This window comes from Oryctolagus cuniculus, chromosome 4, assembly GCF_051225735.1.
Source record: "Oryctolagus cuniculus isolate XC-2025 breed Fujian yellow rabbit chromosome 4, ASM5122573v1, whole genome shotgun sequence".
Taxonomy (NCBI): Eukaryota; Metazoa; Chordata; class Mammalia; order Lagomorpha; family Leporidae; genus Oryctolagus; species Oryctolagus cuniculus.
Window position 1 is genome coordinate 62,303,365 of NC_142870.1, and position 17,299 is coordinate 62,320,663.

Sequence of the window (17,299 nt, forward strand, 5' to 3'; positions counted from 1 at the left end):
CCTTGGTAGAATCTTGTACCCCAGGAAAAGTGAATAGCTTTCCCTAAAGTGCTCCCTTCAGGCCCATATAAGTTCTTTGGGAAATTCTTCCAAACATTTAAGAAGAAAAAAATACTAAATTTACACATTTTTTTCTCGTAGGAAAATAAAAATGCTTCATAATTTCTTCAGGTGGCAGAGATAACTTTGACACTAAAAATGTTGGAGACAATATAAAAGATTGTCAAATCAGACTCAGAGACTCACAGGAATAAAAGATTATAATCATTTGTAAAGTTTTACTAATCTCAAATACACAAGCAATCCGGAAGAACAGACAAAGCAATTGAAGCCCAGAACAATGTGGTTTCCAAGGTCCTGCCTTCTTGCATTAGACGAGCTATTTGGCCAGGCTAGAAAGATAAATTCTTTAGGTGAGCTCACCTCCCGCAACATGGAGCATTTTAAGTTATGGCTTTTCTCCATTTTATGCCCAGGTACTTAACACCTTGCATGACATTGCCCTGAGCACTGTGCTCCACAGCTCATAGATTCTGGTTTTGCTTACCAAAATCAATCCTAAATTAGAGATGTCTTGCCAAAAGCACTTTTTAGATAAGGACCTACCTCCTAGGAACTAATACTCCTTTATGTACATGAAGTCTGTTATCCATTTATATATATGATTCACCTGAATTAACCTCATTCTTTCTTTTGTGGAAACATTCGCCAAGATGTCTCCAAGAGAGAAATTAATTGGAGACTAGTTGTTTGATTCTCTTCTGTTCAGAAGCCAGAAACTCAAATACATAGGTGCTAAGATACTAACCAAAGTATTTCAAAGTAGAATCTACAAACTATAAAAGACTAGTACACTATGAAGCTAGGTTTATCATTTGAAAATTACTTAGTATAATTCATCATGTGTCAGAAAAAAAAATCCATGTAATAATCTCAATGTTGAGAACAAGCAGTTGAACAAATTAACACTCGTTAACAATTATAAATTATCAGGAAACTAGGAATTGAACTTTTCTAAACTGATATCTACTAAAAATCTACAGCTAACATAATACTTAATTGTAAGACAAATATACTTAACTGTAATAGGTAAAGCAGCAGGCTGCAGTGCCAGCATTCCATATGGAAACTGGTTCGAGTCCCAGCTACTCCACTTCAGATTCAGCTCTCTGCTGATGCACCTTGAAAAGTAGCATGTGGGAGAACTGGAAGAAGCACCTGGGTCCTGGCATCAGACCAGCCCAGCTCTGGCCCTGCGGCCATTTGGGGAGTGAACCTCTGGATGGAAGATCCTATCTCTCTCTCTCTCTCTCTGTACTCTGCCTTTCAAATAAATAATTAAATTTAAAAATCCAGTCATCTTTCCACTCAATACTGGCATTAAGGTAGGATGTTCATTCTCATCACAAGTTTTCAACATTGTACTTGGTATCTTACATGGCAGACAGAGGAGAGGGAGGAGGAAGAGAGAGCAGGGATAACTATTGGAAAAGAAGTAACATCACAGAGTACTTGATTGTGTATATGGAAAACATCTCAAGTAAATAATAAACTATTAAAATGACCGTGAACTTAAAAGATCAGAATACCAAATGATTATACATCCTCAGATCTATTAAACTAATTAAAATATTTAAAATTGACAATAGTTAAAAATCAGCAAATACCAGGAATAAATCAGTTGTAAAATTTGTAATTTTTTACACTGGAAACTGGAAAATACTAACAGAAATTGAAGAAAGTTCAAATAAATGAAGATATAAACAATGTTAATTAGTGAAAGGCTGAATATTTTAAACATCATAATTTTTGTTTGATCCAATGTTGTGTGTAGAGTCAGTATCATACCAATCAAAAAATTCCCAGTTATTTTTTGAGGAAATTAATATATTAAATCCAAAATATATATGTAAATCTAAAGGGCCTATAAATATAAAGAAAAAGAAATGAACTAGAATAACCAAGACAGTCTTGAAGAAAAACAAGATACGATGAAAATCCCAGGTATCAAGATCCCCCATTAAGCTACAGAAATTGAGACAGTAATCATATTTGTCCAATGAGGAACTAATAGACTAATAGGATAGAGTAGAGTGTTAAATCTAACTTTCTGCCTCTAGAAGCAAACTCTTTATTCCTTACTCTAAGAACTATTTTATTATTTCCTTTGCAATATTTATTCCTGTTCTCTTTGTCTTGTCCCCTTCCTTCACTGCCCTGACTCAGATAAGATGAGCTTAGCATCCACCCATGTTTATCTTCCGATTCAAAACGGACTATAATCTTAATGCCTTGAGAAAGGCCACAGAAGATTCACCAAAAGAAACAGGCAAAAGAAAATAAGCAGGCAGGAACTGTGGCGCAGTAGGTTAGCATCCTGGACTGAAGCACTGACATTGCATATGGGCCCCAGTTTGAGACCCGGCTGCTCCACTTCCAATCCATCTCTCTGCTACGGCCTGTCTTTGGGCCCCTGTACCCATGTGGAGACCCGGAAGAAGCTCCTGGCCTCTGGCTTCGGATCAGCTCAGCTCCAGCCATTGTGATTAATAGGGGGGTGAACCATCGGATGGAAGACCTCTCTCTCTCTCTGCCTCTCCTCTCTCTGTGTAACTCTGACTTTCAAATAAATAAGTAAATCTTAAAAAAAAAAAAAAAAAGAAGAAAGAAAGAAGAAAATCAGCTACTGGTTTTTAAGTTTTCAAGGACCAAAATCATGGTGTCCAATTTAGAGTTGGAATAATCCATGGTTAGCCAGTTTTCTCCATGTTCTACTTCCTGCAAACTTAATTAGAGGAAGACAAACAATCTTAGTATTAAGTCAGAAAATTATAAATCATACTCAGAGAGAACACTGGAAAGTTAATGACTTGCAAGGGCTTCTGAAAAGGGCTCAATATTCTAAGAGCATGAGAGAACTTCCAGAACAGAAAATGAAAAATGTACCTAGTCTAAGAATTGAGAGGCTTGTGCCTGATCTAAGACCCTGAGAAAGTTCTATAGAGTTGGCTTTGGCAGTATGGCACTAAATATTGGAGTAAAAACACCTGCATTTAGTGCCTGGGCAGATGAATCCTACACTAATTCATAATAATTTGGGGACCAGTGTGGTGGAATGAGAAGGCCATGCCAAGGTGGCCGCTGGCAAGCGAACATCAGTTACTCAAGAATGGCTTCGGAATCCACCTGGCAAAGGAGCCTGCCTGGCAACAGGCAGTGATTGGTTAGGGCATAAACCACCCCTTGACTGGATTGGCTGCCTCGGCTATATAAGCTGCTGAACCAACTGAAATAAATGAGTCTGCAGGCTGCTTGTCTCTGGCCCGCTTTCATCCGACTCCCGGTGTCTATGTGGTGACTTCGTGCCTCTTGCCCCCACCACGCTTCTCTCAGAATGATTCCATAGCAACAGACCAAGAGATGCATAGAATGTAGTTCTTAGTTTAGTTGAGAACTTGGAGAAATGAGGCCAACAGCTGACAGACCTGAGGATCTCTTGGCAGAGGTACCGGGTAGACTCTTTGAAGAGGTCCTGGATTTCATCAGATGTCCACATGGAGAGTGATATCAGTGGCGAGCACAAAGGACGGTGTTGATGCCAGTTCTCGATTGACATCCCTTAAGATTCGGATGTCATGGGGCCAGCATTGTGGTACAGCAGGTTAAAGCCCTGGCCTAAAGCACCAGCATCCCATATGGGCGCCAGTCCTAGTCCCAGCTGCTCCGCTTCTCATCCAGCTCTCTGCTATGGCCTGGGAAAGCAGTGGAAGATGGCCCAAGTCCTTGGGCCCCTGTACCCATGTGGGAGACCTGGAAGAAGCTCCTGGCTCCTGGCTTTGGATCAGCACAGCTCCGGCCACTGCAGCCATTTGGGGAGTGAACCAGCGAATGGAAGACTTGTCTCCACCGCCCCCCCCCCCCGTCTCTCCTCTCTCTCTGTAACTCTGACTTTTGAATAAATAAATTTTTTAAAAAAGCTAAAGCCATTTTGCACCCACCTGAGTATGTGACTGGCAGGCCTGTAATGAATAAAGCAATGCCAAAGTTACCAGGCAGGACTGAAAGACTGCTGTTGAAGGGTAGATTAGCCTCGAGCAAAGCAGCTGTATGGAGTTCTCTTAACACAGCCTGCAAGGCACCACACAATTAGGGAGATATTTGTCAAATTATGTTCTGTTGAGTACTGTTTTCTTAGGATAGGAATTGATGTTAGGAGAGAAACAAAATTAGAATGCTTCTTCAGTGCCAGATTCTCAAACGTGAATATTTGTTTATGAATGTTTAATGCAACTCTCCAAAAGAGATGCTTCTATCTGTCCCATGTGGTAACATGATGTACAGCCCAGATCCTGCTCAAAGAGGGACTTGCTCCCCGTTCACTGGGTGTGTTGTCTGCAGGCAGCCTGCAGCTGTCCGCTTTCTTTGGGAATTGTCCCAGCTGCACAGAACCACTGCACCTAAGGTCAGACTCCTTCCTGGGGTGGCCGGTTTCCAAGGACTGATCAATGCAGAGATGCAAAGTTGCTCTGTTTCTCACCTGAAGGCCATTCCAACTCCAGAGCCCCCTGTGGTGATGGCCAGGGCTGCTGTTGAACCTGCATTACAACTCAGCCCCTTCATCTACCTAATTCTTTTTCTCCTCTTTTGTATTTATACAAAAGGTGTTTCTTAACAAATGTGTTGTGACTTCAACTTAATCTCAGTCTCAGAATCTCTATCCTGGAGAACCCAGTCTGAGACACTCAACTCCTTGATTCTGACTGCACACAAAAGTCTTTCCTCATAGCGTACCTGACACACACAGGTTTTAAGAAACATACACTCTAGATGCCAGGAAGCACAGTTGTGAGGACTTGGTAAACTCCTCTGTGGGAAATGGGTGAAAAAATTCCTGAGACTTGAACCCTTATCCATGAATTTCTTTGGAATTTGAAATCAGCCCAATTTTGAAACATAACAGTCTGATGTTCAAAGTATTCCAGAACCCATTATCTGTTGAGGTGGATGGATAGGATCTAAATAATATATGAGACATCTTCAAAAAAATTCATGGAAAAGTATATTATGAAAAATTTATGCATGGTTTTCAATGTGGTTGTTTTCGCACCTGAATAAACTTTAATTCTATCTTTCCATGAGCTTTTTGAAGAACCTTCATCTGACATTTGCAAATAAATTTTCTGTTCTCTGTAAAAATATCTAAATCTCTAAAGTGATCAGTGGTTATTGGAGGTATTGTAGGAAGAGAGTTGAAAGTTTATATCCAAGAAATAAAAGCTATGCCATAGCAATTCCACAAAACAAGAAAATCCTTGAAACTGGAAGATTTACCCCCCAAAAATGTCCAGGGGATTATAATTCACTTAATTTATTAAAATGTTTGTGTTTGGCAAACTAGTGACTAATACCGTTTCAAGATGTGGCTTTATTAAAATAAAAAACCTAGAATGAGTATTTTTTACAAGTTTTTGAAATAATTACATTTGTATTTTGTACTACTTTCAAACAAGGAGCTTGCTTGAGAGACTAACACATAAATGATCAGAGACAATGAACTATCAGACTGCATGATCAGCATAGAGCAATTTCCAAATAAGATGAGATGCATGCAGCCTCCACAAATTTGGCTTGGGGAGGAGTTTGCTTCAGCTCACTTGAATAAGCTACTGTGCATGGCTCACAAGGGTCCTGTTCTTAATGAGATGGCGCACAGCAGCAACACACTGTGAATCCAAATAGCAGATGGCAACACTGTTGAGTAGGCTGGCAGTCTGATGTCTAGCCACCAACTGGCAGCAATCATTATTAAACTGATTCATGTGCCCAGGGAAAATCTTCCTAAGTGTCTTAGCCAATGTGAGCAGCAAGAAGAAAATACTCTGCTATCCCTATCTACCTTGATTACTATCTATATTTTCCATAACTAGTTTTCCCCAAGGTCATCTACACAAAGAAATAGCGTGATGTGTGAACTGGAGGCCTTGTTCCTTTCCAGCATACTCCTATACTGGTAAACATGATAGCTGTGATTTCCCTATTTGGTGAGTAGCTTTTACTCAAAGGAAATAACTTGGTAGCATTCACCCCATGGACTTGTGGTGAATATTCGATGATAAGCAAGCACTCACAGTGTCTCTAACGAAGGTTCTGTGTACATATTCTTGTGGATTTAATAACTGGGCATATTCTGTCTTACATAAGGAAGAAATTACCTAAATTGCTCAAGATCCTTCCACCTGAGACAGGTAGCTCATCCCTCAGTGAAAACTTTATTATAATCACACTTGTTTGGGAAAATAGAATGAGAGTTGCTAGTTTTCAGGAACCTGTCATATAAGGGCCTCTTCATGAGAAAAGACATGGTTTTTTTAGAAGGCTTTTATTTAATGAATGAAAATTTCATATGTACAGCTTTTAGGAATAGAGTGGTTCTTCCCCCAACTCCCGCCCTCCCACCCTCACTCCCATCCCACCTTCTTTTCCCTCTCCCATCCCATTCTTCATTGAAGTTTCATTTTTAATTAACTTTATATACAGAAGACCAACTCTATACTAAGTAAAGATTTCAACAGTTTGCACCCACCCACACACACACATACCAGGTATAAAGTACAGATTGAGAGCAAGTTTTAGAGTTATTTCTCATAGTACAACTCATTAAGGACAGAGGTCCTACATGAGGAGTAAGTGCACAGTGACTCCTGTTGTTGATTTAACAATTAACACTTATTTTTGATGTCAGTGACCACCCGAGGGTCTTGACATGAGCTGCCAAGGCTATGAAAGCCTTTTGAGTTGGTAATTAGAGCTCTATGCAAAGTGGAAGTTCTCTCTTCCCTTCAGAGAAAAGTACCTCCTTCTTTGATGCCCTCTTCTTTCCACTGGGATCTCACTCACAAAGATCCTTCATGCAGAGCATTTTTTGACACTATATCTTGGCTTTTCATGCCTGAAATGCTCTCATGGGCTGAGAAAAGACATCTTGAAGGTGCTCATTTTTAAAGCCTGTCTTTAAAAATCACTGTGCTGGGGCCAGGTCTGTGGTGTAGTGGGTAAAGCCACTGCCTGCAGTGCCAGCATCCCATATGGGCACTGGTTCATGTCCCAGCTACTCTAGTTCTGATACAGCTCTCTGCTATGGCCTGAGAAAGCAGTAGAAGATGGCCCAAGTCTTGGGCCCCTGCACCCACATGGGAGACCCAGATGAAACTCCTGGCTCCTGGCTTCGGATCAGCACAGCTCCAGCCATTGCAGCCATTTGGGGAGTGAACCAGTGGTTGGAAGACCTTCTCTCTCTGTGTAACTCTTTCAAATAAAAAAAAAATTAAAAAAAAGAAATCAAAGTGCTATTATGTAATTTTTTTTCAAATAGTAAAAGGATCTGTTATTATAACCAATCCAGCCAATTTCAACATCTCTATATATTAATAAAGAAGGCTTCAGCAAGGGTTTTATTGAAAAACAAAACCCTGCTTTATTCACTTACAAATTACTTGCACTTGAAATGAAAACAATAGTTTTCTAAATATTCATGAAATTTTCTTTCAGAATTAAAACACTAGATTTTTCTTGTGCCATTTGCTTATAATGAAACCACTACAGTCAAATGTCATTTATTCCACATGTTGTAATCACACATTTTATTGTCTATTACACATATAGTAATTTTTAATGGGAGCAAATTTAAAATTTTTAGGAGGTATCAAAATCTCTCTGGTCTTTGGCTTTAGCAATTTGATAAACCAATCCAAATACAAATATTACTTATTAATTCTGGATAGCATGTCCATATTGTTATCTCAAACTCCCTTCCAGAGAGACCCTAGCCTTCACAGCACAGCTCAAAAGCAAACTGACATGCCATTTTTCAAATCTCTCAACATTCTCTGCTAATAAGAAACCAAATGGCAATAGTCACCTTACACTTTAATAATTGAGACATAAAATTTAAAAAAAGAATCAATGAAAGATCTCAGATGTGCTTGTCCTCTGGTTACTTTATAAGAAATAAATTAAACTGATATCAGAAGATAAGGAATCCATACTTATCCATGCTTCACATAGGAAAATAATCTCCTGGACTAAAGGAATACTGAAAATGGTAGTACATGAGTTCTTTAAAATGGCTCGAATCTCTCAAGTTATTGATCAGCTTTTCAGACCACCAATAGTTACATTTTACCAAATATAAAACTTATATAAATGCTAGATATTAGGAAAATAAGATAGGATGATGACTATTTGAATATTAGGCTGCAGTCTTCCCAAGGCCACTGTCGCACACCATAGGACAGACTGCAAGAGGAAATACCCATATCCATCTTGACGCCCATAGTCACCTTTGAAGTAGCTACAGAAAAAAACTCCATCCATTTAACCCAAAAATAATTATGGGTATTTCTCTCTTGAGGGGGGAATGTTAGGTAGGAAGTCAGAAATGAGCTTATGTGTGTGTGACAAAGGCCTAAGGAATTGACATTTAGGTCCAGCATCTGCATCTCAAAGTCATCCCAATAACCTTCCAGGTGCAGCCCAGTATCTGCACTTCAAACGTCCTGCCCCTTCTACCTGATAACCATACTTCCCCTAAGGTGGGGCAACGCCAGCCAGGCTTCCCCTGTCTGATAATTGGGAGGAGGGGAGGGACTCAGAAAGGAATTTTTCATATTTACATCCAAAAAGTCCTTTGTTCCAGGAGAAGAGGCCGGAAGGCAAGGCCGATCCCCTTAAAAACCCCTGACCTCAACCGGACTGCACACTCAGCCCTCTGCCTCTCTGCTGAGCTGCCTGCCTGGCCTGCCCAGATGTATTCTCTCCACTCAACCATGTAACCTCGCTCTCCCTCAGTCTGAGTGACTGGGCACTCTCTCAGGTTCTGTCTGGAGAGGTGTCCATCCATTCTTATGGATGTTCCTACCCTAATAAACCTTGCTATTTTGCTTTCCACTTACAAAAAAAAAATATTAAGCTGCATTCTGTGGGTATCAAAGAAACTCAGCAATGATGGGCTAGTTCAAAGGATGGTTCCAGCAGCTGGCATTGTGGCCTGGCATGTAAAGCCACAGCCCGCAATGCCAGTATCTCATATGGGTGCTGTTCCAGTTCCAGCTGCTCCACTTCTAATCCAGCTCCCTGCTAATGTGTCTGGGAAAGCAGCAGAAGATGACCCAAGTGCTTAGGCCCCTGAACACATGTCCAGAAGAGGCTGCTGGCTCCTGGCTTTGGCTTGGCTGAGCCCTGGTCATTGTGGCCATTTGGGGAGTGAACCTGCGTATGTAGGCTCTCTCCCCCCACCCTTTTGTAACTCTGCTTTTCAAATAAATAAATCTTCTAGAAAGAAAGAGAGAGAAAGAAGAAAGAAAAAGAAAGGAAGGAGGAAAGAAGGAAAAAAAGGAATATTTTTCTTACAATGACAAAGACTTGAACGTGAAATTGGCTTATACTGCTGGCAGTACCAGAGATACTCAGTTTGAATCGGTTGGCCACACTACCAAAAGATGATTCTTTTTGAGAACAAGAATTTTAGTGATGATGACAAACTAGAGATGCTGGAAATTCATCCCTTAAAAAATATATGGAGCAAGTCTTTGTTTTCTGTTCTCCCAACCTTCAGTGAAACTGCTCTCATCAAGGACACTGATGGTGTCCATCTTACTAAAATCAAATCTTCATTCTCAAGCTCTTGCATACTTTTAAGTCTCAGAGGTAATTGGCCATTACTCACATCTTGAAACACTTTTTTGGTTTGGGTTCTGGGACAACAGGGTATGTTCCTGCTGTTCCTCCTCCCTTACTGAAAGCTCATAATCTCCTGTTTAACACTGCATCAAAATCCAGATGTACTTAAGTACTTAGTAAATGTTTAGGGTCTAGGGAACTTAAAAAATAAATTTCGTATGGACTTCATTTCAGAGTTTACAGGGAATAGAAAAAATAATTTCTAGAAGAAAATAAGCATGACAAAGTAGACATAAATACAATATTAGGGGAAATCAGAATACATGGTTCTTTTGTATGAAAGAGTCTGAAAAAGTATTATGGAAGTGGTGGTATTTGATCTGAGCCTTAAAGTAAGCATAGAATTTAGGTAAGCAGAGATTCAGGAGGAACTAAATAAGTGAATGGATGATGCGCAAGTGATTCATTCATTTATTTGAAAGTCTTAGCACACTCTCATGGAACCTTGTGCCCTATCAATGGACAGCAGGTGCACATGAAAGTGAAGTGATATGAGCAAGAAACATGGAGTAACTCATAATGGCTGAAGAGAAGAGTGACTGCTGGTAGATTTGCCACTAGATCATGGAAGGCTTTAATTGGTATGGTAGAATGTCTGGACTTTATGCAAGCCTTTTGGAGAGAAATTTCCAAAAATATTAAGCACATAGTGAGGTTAAAAACAGAAGTTAGAAATCTGGTTGTAGATAGAAAGAGGCTCAGAGAACATCCATGTTGTTGTTGAGACTGGATGAATGTCTTCTAAAGTTCTGCCTGACGGTGTTTGACATGAATCAGAAGGAAGACTGGGACTAAGGACACATGGACAGAAAGCTACTACTTCAGTGGCTCAGGAGTGAGGTGGTGAGAGCAGATACCAAGGCAGAAAGACACAGTGAGAGACGCTGCAGTGGTGTGCTATGCTGGACTCTCCATCATTGCTTCCAGCTCCTGCAGTTACGGGAAGCTTGGTTAAATTAAAAAGACGAAAAATCCATATCCTTCTGAACATCTGTACTTGCAAGGTGTAAAAGATGTCAGTTTTAAAATAATAAATGAAACGACAAGGTGCTTGAAAACAAATTAATTTGTCAGGCTCTTAAGCAAGCCAAAAATGTATATGACAACCTCCTAAACTGTGCATTTTTCTTTTTTTTTTTTTTTTAAGATTTTCATTTATTTATTTGCGAAGCAAAGAAACAAAGCTCCTATCCATTTAACCCCCCAAATGCTAGAAAGAGCCAGGGCTGGTCCAAAGCTGAACTTAATACAGCTCTCTCACATGGGCAGCAGAAATACAATTACTTGAGTCCTCACCACTGCCTCTGGAGCCCCACATTAGCTCGAAGCTGGAGTGAGGAGCCAGAGGTGGGTGTCAAATCCAGGCCTCCCATATGGGACACAGGTATCTTATTGAGGGCCAAATGCTTACCCCCTGTCTTGCGCATTTTCTCTTCTGATTTCATCCTACCTGTCTCCGTAATGCCCTTGTCTGTCTCACAGCTTTTCAGTTAACTCCTCCTTTAAACTGTAAATCAGATTGCAAGTACTGAACCGCTTTCATATGCCAGCAAGGCATATTCTTCTGAGTCTCGGTCTGGCCTGTTTTTGTGTAATGATGCTTTCGTGAAGAGACTAATATTATCTCTATGCAAAAAAGCCCCGTGTGTGGTTGTTCATTATAAAAATATCCACTGGCTACATAACATTATTCAAGAAAACATGAAAGCTTTCCAACCAAGTAAACAGCCGAGAGGGCAGCAAGATAAGACAAATGCTTCCTAATAAAAACATGGGAATACATTTGGTTATCTATGAGAGGTGGAAACGTTATTCCAAGAGATGTCTAAGGTTAAAAAATACTATGAGAGATACTCTCTCACACTATATATATATATTTGACAGGCAGAGTGGACAGTGAGAGAGAGACAGAGGGAAAGGTCTTCCTTTTTCCATTGGTTCACCCCCACAATGGCCCCTGCGGCCGATGCACCGCGCTGATCCGAAGCCAGGAGCCTGGTGCTTCTCCTGGTCTCCCATGCAGGTGCAGGGCCCAAGGACTTGGGCCATCCTCCACTGCACTCCCAGGCCACAGCAGAGAGCTGGACTGGAAGAGAAGCAACGGGGACAGAATCTGGTGCCCCGACTAGGACTAGAACCCGGGGTGCCAGCGCCGCAGGTGGAGGATCAGCCTAGTGAGCCGTGGCACAGGCACAATATAGATATATTAATAGAGATAAATACCAAACCCATCAGATTTACAATTGCCCAATCCCTGCACTGTTATTCATTCAGTTATTAAAATCAGAAGAACACTTAACTAGCCCTTGTTCCTGTAATCTCTCATACCTAACTACTGAAATTTTTCTGGTTATATTCATCTAATCAAATGTCTTTTGCCCTAACTTCATTCACCCAAAGTGGTTTTTGTTATCCTTTCTGATAGCACAAACTCATTATTGTATAAAAGCCCATTTGATTTAGCCATATTCCAGCATTATCTCCCATTCTTCCCGCTCTCCCAACCCCCACTTTTAAATTTGTCTCAAAGGCAGAAAGAAGAGAAAGACACAGAGATCTTCCATCTGCTGGTTCACTCCCCATGTATCACCGCAGCCGAGTCTGGGCCAAGCCAAAGCCAGGAGTCCGGAATCTAGATCTCCCATGTGAGTTTCAGAGATCCGAGTGATCGAGCCATCATCTGCTGCCTATCAGGGTGTTCATTAGCAGGAAGCTGGAATCAGGAGCAGAACCAGGTGGGAAACCCACACACTCTGATATGGAGTGCAAATGTCCTGAGGAGTTTCTTAGGCAGTGCACCAAATGCCTGTCCCATTCTGCTCCTTTATACATCCTTGTTTCCTATGCTGGCGGTAGTTCCACCCTGAATAAACACCAACAAGAAGGCTCAAGGATTATTTCCTGCAAGAAGCCTACAATACTTCCTGCTAGCCAAGTGTGCTTCTTAATGTACTTTTTTACAAATCCTGTATTGGACAGACCACCACCCCCACAACTCCCACACACATTATTACTGTTAAAAACACAACACTGGGTTCATCTTTTGGGAACAAGAACATACATTATCACTACAGGACTGTAGGAGCAAGACACAGGTCACAACAAGGCCCAAGTCAATCTCCCCGTACAGATCAAGGTTCGGGTAATCGGGGCAGAACTGGATAAAACAAAGCAATGGAACATGATAGGAGAAGAGAAGAGGGGTGGGGAAAGTCTTCTGAGCATGCCCCTTGACGAATTCTGTCTTGGCTTACTTCTTATGTTGAAAGATGGCTCCTGAAATGTCACTGGAGTTGTGTCCTTTAACATTATAATGAACCACAAGGTAACTCTATGCAATCTGAACTGACCAGCACAAGCTCTAGTTAACAAGGTGGGCAGCAGCTGGTTCTGTCCAGTTTCATCAGGGACTCCAGAAAGACAATTCATATTTATTTGTTTGTTTAGATACATATTTATAAAAGCAAGTTACTAAGCAACAGATAGGCAAAGAACTATTATGGGCTCTTAGTATGTTAGGTAGCCAGGGGAGGATGCCATTAAGCAAAGGGAGACTGGTTAGACTCTTTAACATCTTGCTTTAACTGAAACATGTCAGAAGCCTGAGGCACAGCTTACCCTTGATTGTCTCTTGTTTTCTACCTTGAGTTCCTTGAATGAATGGATGATTCCATGTCTTGGTGGAAATATGCACAGGATGAGCCTGGTGTGTTGTCATATATGTAACAAAGAAGGTAACAAAGACACACAGGGGTCCTGTTAAAAGGACTCAGGGACTAATTTCAAGAAGCTCCCAGGGGTCAGGTTGGAAAATTTGCGGCTCATTAAGAATAATATCTACAATAATTGAAAGCACAGCAAATATGTTTGGATCTGTGAGTTCATAATTACAGTCCTGCACGGCATAAGAACGTTTGCATCAAAGACAGACTGCATATGTGATGGCGGTCCCTCAAGATTATGCCACCTTGTGATGTTGTATTCATCTTAGTTTGTATAAGCTCACTCTGTGATATTTGCAGAATGATGAAATTGCCTAATGTCACATTAATCAGATCACATCATGTCATTAAATTACACATGACTGTATACTAAAAACAATGAATTGGTCAACATTGAGGGATGCTAAGGGAATCATTCCATTATTTCAAAAACATGATTTTGAAAGTAATCATGCATTCACAATGAACTATATCACTGGTGTGCCAAATATTACATAAGGGAAAATTTCTGTTTACAAAAATGTTCAAAGGGATTTCCAATCTCAGCCACACATGATAAAGTAGCTAGTATTGAGCTAACCTTTCTACCAAAAACAACCATAAAAGCTGAATGACATATATAAATCAGTTGTTTCAGTGGAAGCAGGCCATTCTCAATCCCTGAGAGAAGAGAGCGCACATGGTAAACTCCCCATTCATACTGTGACATGTTTTCTGAGAACAGTTTCTAATTGAGATGAAGGGAAATGCAACTCAAATTGAAAGTAACTATCTCCTTAAACGCAGGGAAAACAAGTCTGAGTTGACTGCCAAAAGGCTTGAGATTTAGCTTCAAAAATCTCAGACAAGAAAGGAATTCAGAGAAGGATGTAAAAGCCTGTGTTCAAATTCCCCTCAATTCATGTTAATGTCTCATGATGTTAAAATACAAGGCAACACTAGCTCAAGTGGCGGAGCGTAGGTAAATGGAGTTGGGGTTTAGAGTTACGGGCCAAGTTACCAATTTAAGACAGGCTGGGACAAGATGCTGATTTACATATTGCTATTATATGGAAAGCACTAAAAGAGTAATTTCTTAAGTGTATAACTGAAAAACTAATAAGAGGAGGAAAAGGAATAATAAACAACATCTTACTCATCTAAAATAGTTCAAGGAATAAAAAATAAAGGATCAAGAACACACACAATATATGAAAAACAAATAGCATGTAGATTGGCTTAAATCCAGTTATATCATTAGTTATACAAGATAAAAATGCACCAAAGACTTCAACTAGAAGACAAAAACTACCAGACTGAATTGAAATTCTTTTTTTTCCATTTTTTTAACCTTTTATTTAATGAATATAAATTTCCAAAGTACAGAATATTGATTACAATGGCTTCCCCCCCATAACATCCCTCCAACCCGCAACCCTCCCCTTATCCACTCCCTCTCCCGTTCCATTCACATCAAGATTCATTTTCAATTCTCTTCATATACAGAAGATCAGTTTAGCATACATTAAGTAAAGATCTCAACAGTTTGCTCCCACACAGAAACATAAAGTGAAAAATACTGTTTGAGTACTAGTTATAGCATTAAATCTCAATGTACAGCACACGAAGGACAAAGATCCTACATGATGAGTAAGTGCACAGTGACTCCTGTTGTTGACTTAACAAATTGACACTCTTGTTTATGGCATCAGTAATCATCCTAGGCTCTTGTCATGAGCTGCCAAGGCTATGGAAGCCCCCTGAGTTCACTGATTCTGATCATTTTTAGACAAGGCCATGGTCAAAGTGGAAGTTCTCTCCTCCCTTCAGGGAAGGTACCTCCTTCTTTGATGACCCATTCTTTCCACTGGGATCTCACTCGTGGAGATCTTTCATTTAGTTTTGTTTTTTTTTGTTTTTGTTTTTGTTTTTGTTTTTTTCCCCCAGAGTGTCTTGGCTTTCCATGCCTGAAATACTCTCATGGGCATTTCAGCCGGATCTGCATGCCTTAAGGGCTGATTATGAGGTCAGAGTGCTGTTAGGACATTTGCCATTCTATGGGTCTGCTCTGTATCTCACTTCCCATGTTGGATCATTCTCTCCCTTTTTTATTCTATCAGCTAGTATTTGCAGACACTATTCTTGTTTATGTGATCCCTTTGGTTCTTAGTCCTATCATTACGATCAATTGTGAACAGAAATTGATCACTGGGACTAGTGAGATGGCATTGGTACATGCCACTTTGATGGGATTGAATTGGAATCCCCTGGTATGTTTCTAATTTTACTGTTTGAGGTAAGTCAGCCCGAGCAATTTTTTAAAAGGTCCAGCAACTTGCTGTTTACAGATATACACTTTAGATATAAGGACATAGAAAACATGAAAATAAAAAGAGTGGAAAAAGGCCGCCAAATAAGAACTAAAGAAAGCTAAGTATAGCTTTACTGACACCAAACAAAGTAGATTTCACAGGGAGTGCCACTATGAGTAGAATATTATTACAAATAGAGTGACAATTTCAATATGATGGCAGAATTTACTAACAAGGATGATATAACAATCCTAAATTTGTATATGGAGAGACAAAATTCATAAATATGCTTGGAAATATTATACTGACAAAACCAGCAGACAAAAAATTCCAAAATTCAGAAAGAATCTAGAAAATTTGGACAATATTAGTAACTGTCTTAATCTAATCCGCACGCAGGTAACACCACAGTCAAGAACTGCAAAGTGCATATTTTATTTAAATACACTTAGACATTTACCAAGACAGACCAAAGAAAATCTTAATTCTTAATCAAAGAATTAAATAATAGCGTATGCTCTCTGGCCAAAGAAGTTAAATTAAAGGAGAGTAACATAAAGATAACTAGAAAAGTTCCTAAATGTTTAGAAATTAGGCAGTAGACTTTTTTTTAAGATTTATTTATGTATTTGAAAGGCAGAGTTACAGAGAAGCAGAGGCAGAGAGAGAGAGAGAGAGAGAGAGTTCTTTCATCCACTGGTTCACTCCCCAGATGGCCACAAAGGCCAGAGCTGGGCCAATTTGAAGCCAGGAGCCTGGAACTTCTTCTAGTTCTCCCACACGGGTGCAGGAGCCCAAGGATTAGGGTCATCTGCTGCTTTCCCAGGCCATAACAGAGGGTTGTATTGGAAGTGGAGCAGCCTAGAGTCGAACAGGCTCTCATACAGTATGCTAGCACTGCAGGTGGTGGCTTTACCCACGCCAGCCCCAGGCAATAGACTTCTAAGTGAAATATGGCTAAAAGACAAAAAATGGCAATGGAAATCAGAAACACAAGTTCTTTTTTTCATAACTTCATTTGCTTTTGAGTTATCTATTTCATGATGCACCTTTTGGAAAACATTAAACAAGCTTATGGACTTGCTCCATTTCTCCTTTGTAAAACAAACTATTTCCAACCACAATTCCAGCGATTACTGACCTTATACTTGTAAGGAACTGCAAAGGGTTTTGGATTTTTCTCTACTTCTTTTTTTTTTAAGATTTATTTATTTACTTGGAAGTCAGAATTACACAGAGAGAGAAAGAGAGAGGTCTTCCACCTGCTAGTTCACTCCCCAGTTGGCTGCAATTGCCGGAGCTATGCCGATCCAAAGCCAGGAGCCAGGAGCTTCCTCCAGCTCTCCCACTCGGGTGCAGGGGTCCAAGCACGTGGGCCATCTTCTACTGCTTTCCCAGGCCACAGTAGAGAGCTGGATCAGAAGAGGAGCATCAAGGACTCGAATCAGCGTCCACATGGGATGCTGGCATTGCAGGTGGCGGCTTTACCCGCCATGCCACAGCGCCAGCCCTTCTCTACTTCTTACCCAAGAAATTGAGCTATCACAT

At 40.3% G+C, this 17,299-nt stretch overlaps 1 long non-coding RNA gene across 8 annotated transcripts in view; it reads left to right on the forward strand.

Annotated features, from left to right (window-relative positions):
* The window catches only part of LOC103350563 (uncharacterized), a 150,617-nt gene that overhangs the window by 10,219 nt on the left and 123,099 nt on the right, over positions 1-17,299 (forward strand). For 2 of the 8 annotated variants that reach the window (XR_016232408.1, XR_011387849.2), the window contains one exon: positions 2,227-2,679. The exons of 4 other annotated variants lie outside the window; for them this stretch is intronic. This is a non-coding gene — a long non-coding RNA (uncharacterized LOC103350563). Of the gene's footprint in view, positions 1-141; positions 3,983-17,299 lie in introns of those variants that run through there. 2 more of the 8 variants (XR_011387847.2, XR_011387846.2) reach the window with 2 other exon arrangements.